A 7,757-nucleotide genomic window follows, 5' to 3' on the forward strand; every position below is an offset into this window, starting at 1 on the left:
GGGGAAAGACAGACAGTTGATAAAAAAAAAAACACTGGAAAGACAGAGTTGGAAGGAGACAGCTCGAAAGGTAGTGGGAGACAATGGAAAAGACAGGCAGCTGGAAAAATATACAGCTAGAAAGTAAAACAGCTGGAAAGACGGACCATCAAAAAAGACAGACAGTGGAAAAATACTGGATTCTTGTTTATTGCACGATTAATATCCTAAAGGAGTTCTCTGCATTGTACAGACACTAGAGACACAGCAGTAGGAAAGACAGACAAATGGAGAGATAGAGAGATGGATAAAGTCAGGCAGGCAGACAGAGACAAATGGAAAGAAAGACAGTGGGATAGCCAGACAGTTGGAAAGATATACAGCTGTAAGCTGAAAAGCAGAAAGACTAAAAGACAGAGAGCTAGAAAGATAATCAGCAAGAAAAAGAGTCAGTTTTAAAGACAGACACTTAGGAAGACAAACAGTGGGAACGACAGGGATAGATAAAAAGAAAGGCCACATGAAAGACAGGCTGGCAGACAGACAGACAGTTGGAATGACATACAGCTTGAAAGACAGACAGTTGAAAAAAATAGACAGGTGGAGAGACAGACAGTTGAAGAGATAGCGGAAAAGAGAAAGTTGAAAAGCAAGGCAAAAGATGACAGGCAAGATGAAAGACAGCAGGAAAAATAGACAGCTGGTAAAGACAAGCAACTGTGAAAGAAGACAGTTTCAAAGACTGTGGAAAAAAGGAAGAAGACAGACAGTTTCAAAGACAGCTGGAAAGACAGACAGTGGGAAAGACAAACAGCTGGAAAAGCAGACAGTTTAAAAGATAAACAGCTGGAAAGACACTACATTGAAAGACAGACAGACAGGCAATTTGAAAGATCAGCTAGCAGACAGACAGCTGGGGAAAAAGACAGCTGGGATGGAAAGACACGCAAGATGATAGTCAGGCAGGAAGGAAGAAAGGCCGACATTTGGAAAAATATACAGCTGGAAACACGAACAGTGGAAAAGACAGTGTACTGGATTATTGTTTATTGAACCATTAATATCCTAAGCATTTTCTTTGCTTAGTTCAGACACTAGAGACACAGCAGCAGGAAAGACAGACAGCTGGGAAGACAGAGATGGATATATAGGCAGAGAAACAGAAGGTCACATAGGCAGAAAGACAAAAAAATTTGAAAGATAGACAGCTGGAAAGGCAGACAGCTGGAAAGACAGTCAGAAAGTTCATACAAGCAGTCAGAAAGACAGAGAGATGGAAATGAATAGACAGGTAGTTTGAATAAATGATGAAAAAACATGGAAAGTCAGGCAAAAAGACTGACTGATAGACAGACAGGTAGTTGGAATGAAAGGCAGGCAAACAGTTGAAAAAACAAATGGAAAGACAAGCAGTTGGAAAGAGAGATCAGGCAGAAAGACAGATGGAGAGACAGGAAAGGAAGAAGACAGATGGAAACACAATACAGGCAGACAGAGATAAGACAAAAAGGGAGAAGACAAGCAGGCAGAAAGCATGACGGAAGACAAGAACAGCTGGAAAAAGAGAGTTTAAAAGACAGACAGAAACACAGACAGACAGGCAGAAAGAAAGAGATGCACAACAGATGACAAGAGACAGTTGGAAAGAGAGAAACAGGCAGGCAGAAAGACAAACAGCTGGAAAGAAAGACAGGCAGTTGGGAAGACAGACAGCTCAAAAGACAGAGTGGGATGGAAAAACAGGCAAGATGAAAGACAGACAGATAGAAAGGCAGGTAGGCAGAAAATATACAGTCAGAAGTTTTCTAATGAGCGCTGGATTAATCTTGTTTATTGCATCTTTAATCTTTATTAATTTCATTAAAGACAGGCAGTTGGAAATATAGAGAGCTGGAGAAACTGACAGTTGGAAAATCAGATGTGTATGAAAAGTCAGGCAGTCAGAAAGACAAACAGATAGACAGACGGATATAGATGAAAAGAACAACCACTTGAAAGACTTGCTGGCACAGAAAGACAGCTGCAAAGACAGACAGATGGAGAGATAGCTGGAAACAGTGGGAAAGAGACAGTTGGAAAGACTAGCAGCTTGAAAGACAGTGGGAACGAGAGATGAAAAAGACAGGCAAGCTGAAAGACAGACAGACATACAGAAAGGCAATTTGAAATACAGGCCAGCAGAATGACAGACAGTTGTAAAAACAGACAACTGGAAAGACAGACAGGTGGAAAATGGACACAGACAGATGAAAAGACAGGCAGGTAGAGAAGAAAGACACTAAATTCAAATACAGACAGATGCAAGGACAGACAGCTGGATAGGCAGGCAGTTGAAAAAACAGATAGACAGACAGATGGATGGACAGACAGGCAGGTAAGAAAGAAAGACAGGCGGAAAGACATGTAGTCAGAAAGATAATACAAGCAGTCAGAAAGACAGACAGTTAAAATGACAGGCAGGCAGAAAGACAGATAGACAGACAGGCAAGCAAAAACACAGAGATGGAAAGACAGACCACCAGGCAGACAGACAATTGGAAAGACAGAGAGCTGGAAAGAGAGACTTGAAGAAAGATAGACAGATGGAAAAACATGCAGTTGGAAAGACAGAAAGATAAATACAAAGAAAGAGAAGTGGAATGACGGTTGATTTAAAAAAGGATAAAGGATAAAGGTGCACGTATTCGTCACTGTACAGTGTGGACTGTACAGCGAAATGTGTCCTCCGCATTTAACCCATCTGGTAGTGAACACACTCACACACACACACGTGTTAGGGGCAGTGAGTACACACACACACCCAGAGCGGTGGGCAGCCAACTCCAGCGCCCGGGGAGCAGAGAGGGTAAAGGGCCTTGCTCAAGGGCCCAACAGTGGCAGCTTGCCGAGCCCGGGAATCGAACCCACAACCCTGTTATCGATATCCCGGCGCTCTAACCGCTGAGCCACCACTGCCCCTGATTTGACAGGCAGGCAGAAAGAAAGACAGACAGAAAATAAATAGGCAGGCAGTTTAAATAAATGATGGAAAGACATGGAAAGTCAGGCAAAAAGACTGACAGATAGACAGACAGGTAGTTGAAATGACAGGCAGGCAGACAGTTGAAAAAACAAATGGAAAGACATGCAGTTGAAAAGAGAGATATGAAAAGTCAGGCAGACAGACAGACAGGCAGGCAGACAGGTTTAACTACTATTTTATTTGGATATTTAGAAAGAAAGACAATACAGGCAGACAGAGAGAGAGAGAGAGAGAGAGAGAGAGAGAAAGACAAAAGGGGAAATGACAAGCAAGCAGAAAGCATGACGGAAGGACAGCTGGAAAGACAGGCAGATGGACAGGCAGGCAGAAACACAGACAGACAGGCAGAAAGAGAGATGGTACAACAGATGACAAGAGACAGTTAGAAAGAGTGTTTAAAGGACAGGCAGGCAGAAAGACAAACAGCTAGAAAGAAAGACAGACAGTTGGGAAGACAGACAGCTCAAAAGACAGAGTGGGATGGAAAAACAGGCAAGTTGAAAGACAGACAGATAAAAAGGTACCTGCAGAAAATATACAGTCAGAAGTTTTCTAATGAGCGCTGGATTAATCTTGTCATCTTTAATCTTTATTAATTTCTACATTGTTCAGATGCTAGAGGGCAGCTGGAAAGACAGGCAGGTAGAAAGGCAGACAGTTTGAAAGAAAGATATGCAAAATGATAGACATATGGAAAGAACAGAAATGACAGGCAGGAATAACAACAGACTGAGATGAAAGAGAGACAGACGGAAAGAAACATGCAGAAAGACAGACTGTTAGAAAGGCAGGCAGTAAGACAGAGTGATGGATAGGCAGACATTTAATAAAACAGATGGAACGACATGCAGTGGGAATGACAGATGAAACGGCAGAGAGAAAGACAGACAGAAGAACTGACCACTAGATGGACAGACAGGCAAGCAGAAAGACAGAAAGATGGACAGTTTGATAAAACAGATGAAAAGACATAGTTGAAGAGAAATACAGGAAACATTAAAATGCATGTAGAATGAGAGGCAGTCAGAAAGACAGACAGAGAGATGGACAGATAGATGGAAAGACAGACACTTGGAAAGAAAGGCCGGACAAATGACAGACAAGTAGAAATACAGATTGACAGGCAGACAGACAGACAGACAGGAGGATGAATAGACAGGCAGTTGGAAAAAATGATGAAAAGACAGGAAAAAAGACAGACAGACAGACAGGAGGATGAATAGACAGGCAGTTGGAAAAAATGATGAAAAGACAGGAAAAAAGACAGACAGGTGGAAGGACAGGCATGTAGAAAGACAAGCAGACAAATGACAGCCAGGATAAACATGGAAGGACAGACAGAAAAATAGACATGGAGAAACGTGTCTCTGCTCGGTTCAGACGCTAGAGGGCGCTGCAGTGCGAGTCAGAGGAAACGGGTTGAGGGGAGATTTAGTGGAGTCTCGTTTTGTAGGATTGATGATTTTAACAGAGGAAACGGCTCGATTCCTCAAAACAGACCAACATCAGACATTTCAACACTGCTGAGAGATTTTAAACTCCTTTAAACTCCACTAATAAACTTAGAGTGGACTTTTAACACCGTCTTATTTCCACTGAAGCACAGACACACAGTGAGCTGATCAGCTGACCAGCCAGTCAGCACTCAGTGATTTTTCATGAGCTACATTTACAGAAATGAAGATAATTCTCCAGTAAAAGAATAAAAATATGAATATTTAATAAACACTTCTATCCGTTCAGCTCCATTCAGCTCTATTCAGTAAGGACTCGGTCTCTGGCGCCCTCTAGCGTTTCTACTCATGTTTCTTTGGTAGAATAGGAGCGATGGGCTCCTCACAGATCTGCTCAGGAGAGTTTCCGCACCTGTACTCCCTCTGCTTCCCTCCGCCACTCCTGGAAAATGGACACACCTGGACACAGCTTGGGTCACACACCTGGGGGCGGTCAGCTGAACCAGAAACGGCTCCGTATGAAGAGAAAGCAGCTTGTCGGTGGAGCGGTCGGTTAACGTGTGAACGGTTTCCACCGGATCAGAACCCGAACCGAACACCGAGCTCCATTTCAGCGCGCGCTCACAATCAGCCTCGAGCGTCATCAACGCGTCAATGATCGGACTCGAAAGCACGCGGGGGGAGGAGGGGGAGGAGGGGGCGTGGTCAGTATGATCAATTAATAAATTAATTTCACCCGTTTCTCCAATTTCAGGTTGGTTATGTGTGTTTATGTACGTAATTCACTCTGAAAACTGCTCAGATTGGATATATATATATATATATAATACCATAGTGAAGGACTCACTATCATCAGAGATCAGAGACCACTTGGGAGCTGTCCAGCCCATGACAGTCCCTCATAGTAACAGAACTATGAAGCCATGGAACAGACAGGGGTCCAATAACAAGCAGGGAGGGTAAATCCTCTAACTACAAGAGGTAGACTATACTAATCTTAGTACTGCAGGTTTGACAGGTTAGTACACTCAATATTAATGCACTAATCCACTGCATACTAACAGGAAGTGATGAAGTGTTGCCATGCCAACATTTGGATACTTTGGGGCATTGTGGGACAATGGTGTCCCTCAAAACCATACTCAGAGACTGACCAGTTCCAAGTATGCATCATGGTTTTTAAGGATCCTCAGCTTGGACACTCTTACCTATAATACATACTACATACTCAAAGGCTAGTTAGGATTAGGACCACCCTGCATTACTGCTCCTGTTTGCCTGTGTGTCTTGGGTCTTGGGCATACTGGGGCCATCAGTAATGGAAGGAATGTAGAAGGGCCATGGCCTGTCTTTCCAATGTCGCCCTTTTTCCGCTCATGATATGCAAAACAAAATATACTATGGCTACTGGTTAGAAAAACTGAGTCTTACTTCTCTGAGAATTTGCTTCCTTGCTTTCTCAGTGCTTTCAGTGGACATATTTTGGATGCTTTGATGATTTACCTTTGGATAAGGTATTTGAAAATTGTGCAGGTCAAGAAAAGTGCAGGTCAAGAAAAGAACCGGGTTTTGAGAACAGTCCTGTATGTTTTTTTTTTGCTTAATAGAAAGTGTTGGATCTCTGTTTATCTACAGTTCTTCAGTAGTTCCTCCAGAGGGCAGCGAATGTGGATGTAAAAGTGTGTCAAAGTGAAAATGAAACCAAAAACCCAGTAAATTCCCACACTGTAACTCATACCACTGTAATGGATACGGCACCTTTGCAGTTAAATGTATTAACCCAGAGTGATCTGGATAATCAGTCAATGGAGTGAGATTTTTATTCTGCATCAATATCTACTTAAAATGTTTAAGAATGGTCAAATGCAAATCAGTTCCAAGAGTCCTTCGAGCTTCAAGTATGGCTCTGCTTGAACCACAAGCGTCCAGGATTTTTTCTGTCCTGCACCAAAGTGGTGGAATAAACTTCCTTTGGGTGTCCGAACAGCAGAGTCTCTCGCTGTCTTCAAACGCAGACTGAATACCCTCCTCTTCTGAGAGTACTTGGGCGAAGTGTAGTGTTGAGTGCTGTGGTCTCCATACTGACTTTTGTATTTAGTAGAGTCTAAGCTCAGAGGTATTTTTTGGATTCTAGCCAATACAAAATGGATAAGGGTATTTTCTGAGTAAACAGTGAAGCACTTTTGTAAGTCGCTCTGGAGAAGAGCGTCTGCTAAATGCCTTAAATGTAAATGTAAGATATATTAATGTAAGATATTTACAAATATACCCCAAAATACTTTTAGAAATGTGCTTTTGTAAAGTTACAATAGCTAAAATATAAGCTGTGATCTGAAATGTAAGTCTTGGACTTAACAACAAAGTCAGTGGTGTTTCATTACTAACCAATCTGGATTCAAGCCTAATTCCTAATTTCTCAAATTTCACCAACTTTGCCATCTATAAAATTTCCAAATAGAGAATGTATTTTACCACAGGACTAATATCCAAAACATGCCTCATAGATTTGTGGATAGACAAAAAAAAAAGTTGTGTATGCAAGACGACCCAGTTTGCAAAATGTGATTTCTGCTGTGCATTACGATTTGCATTTGTACTGTTCATGAGTTGTATTTCACTAATTGAGTGAACGTCCACAGTGCAGGCTAGAAAAAGTAAGTGAACCCTTGGATTTAATAACCTGTATATCCCCCTTTTAAATAAGATTTGCACAACATTGAGGAGGAATTGTGGACCATTCCAAGTTTTTTTCATTTCATCAATATTTCTGGAAAGTCTTGCATGCACAGCCCTCTTCAGGTCACGCCACAGTATCTCAATAGTGTTGAGGGCAGGACTCCAAAACTTGTCTGTTTTGGGTGTGTTATTACTCTGTTATTGCTTCACTCAACGTCTCTTCAGTCATGGACTGCTGCCCTTACATTCTCCTGTAAAATGTTTTTATGTGACTGAATACATTGTTTCCATAAAGATCAGAGGATGTCCTCTGGCCTAATGATGCACCCTCCATGCTACACAAATGGGATGAGGTTTTTGCAGTCTTCTTTGTCCTGTTCCAGTTCTGACATTGACATTTTCCCCAGAAGCACTGTGGAACATCTAGGTGTTCTTTGGCAAACAAAGAACGTCAGTGGCTTCTTTCGTGGTGTCGGTCCATGAACACCAGTCGTGTTCAGTGTTTATAATAGTAGTCTGAGGGTTTGGAAAATCTTCTGTAGTTATTTTGCTGTTACCCTTGAAGTCTTTCGAGCCTTTATTTAGGATTGCCCGGTGTACTCTTGGAGTGATCCTAACAGAATGCA

The sequence above is a fragment of the Salminus brasiliensis genome, chromosome 15 (genome assembly GCF_030463535.1).
Source record: "Salminus brasiliensis chromosome 15, fSalBra1.hap2, whole genome shotgun sequence".
Classification (NCBI taxonomy): Eukaryota; Metazoa; Chordata; class Actinopteri; order Characiformes; family Bryconidae; genus Salminus; species Salminus brasiliensis.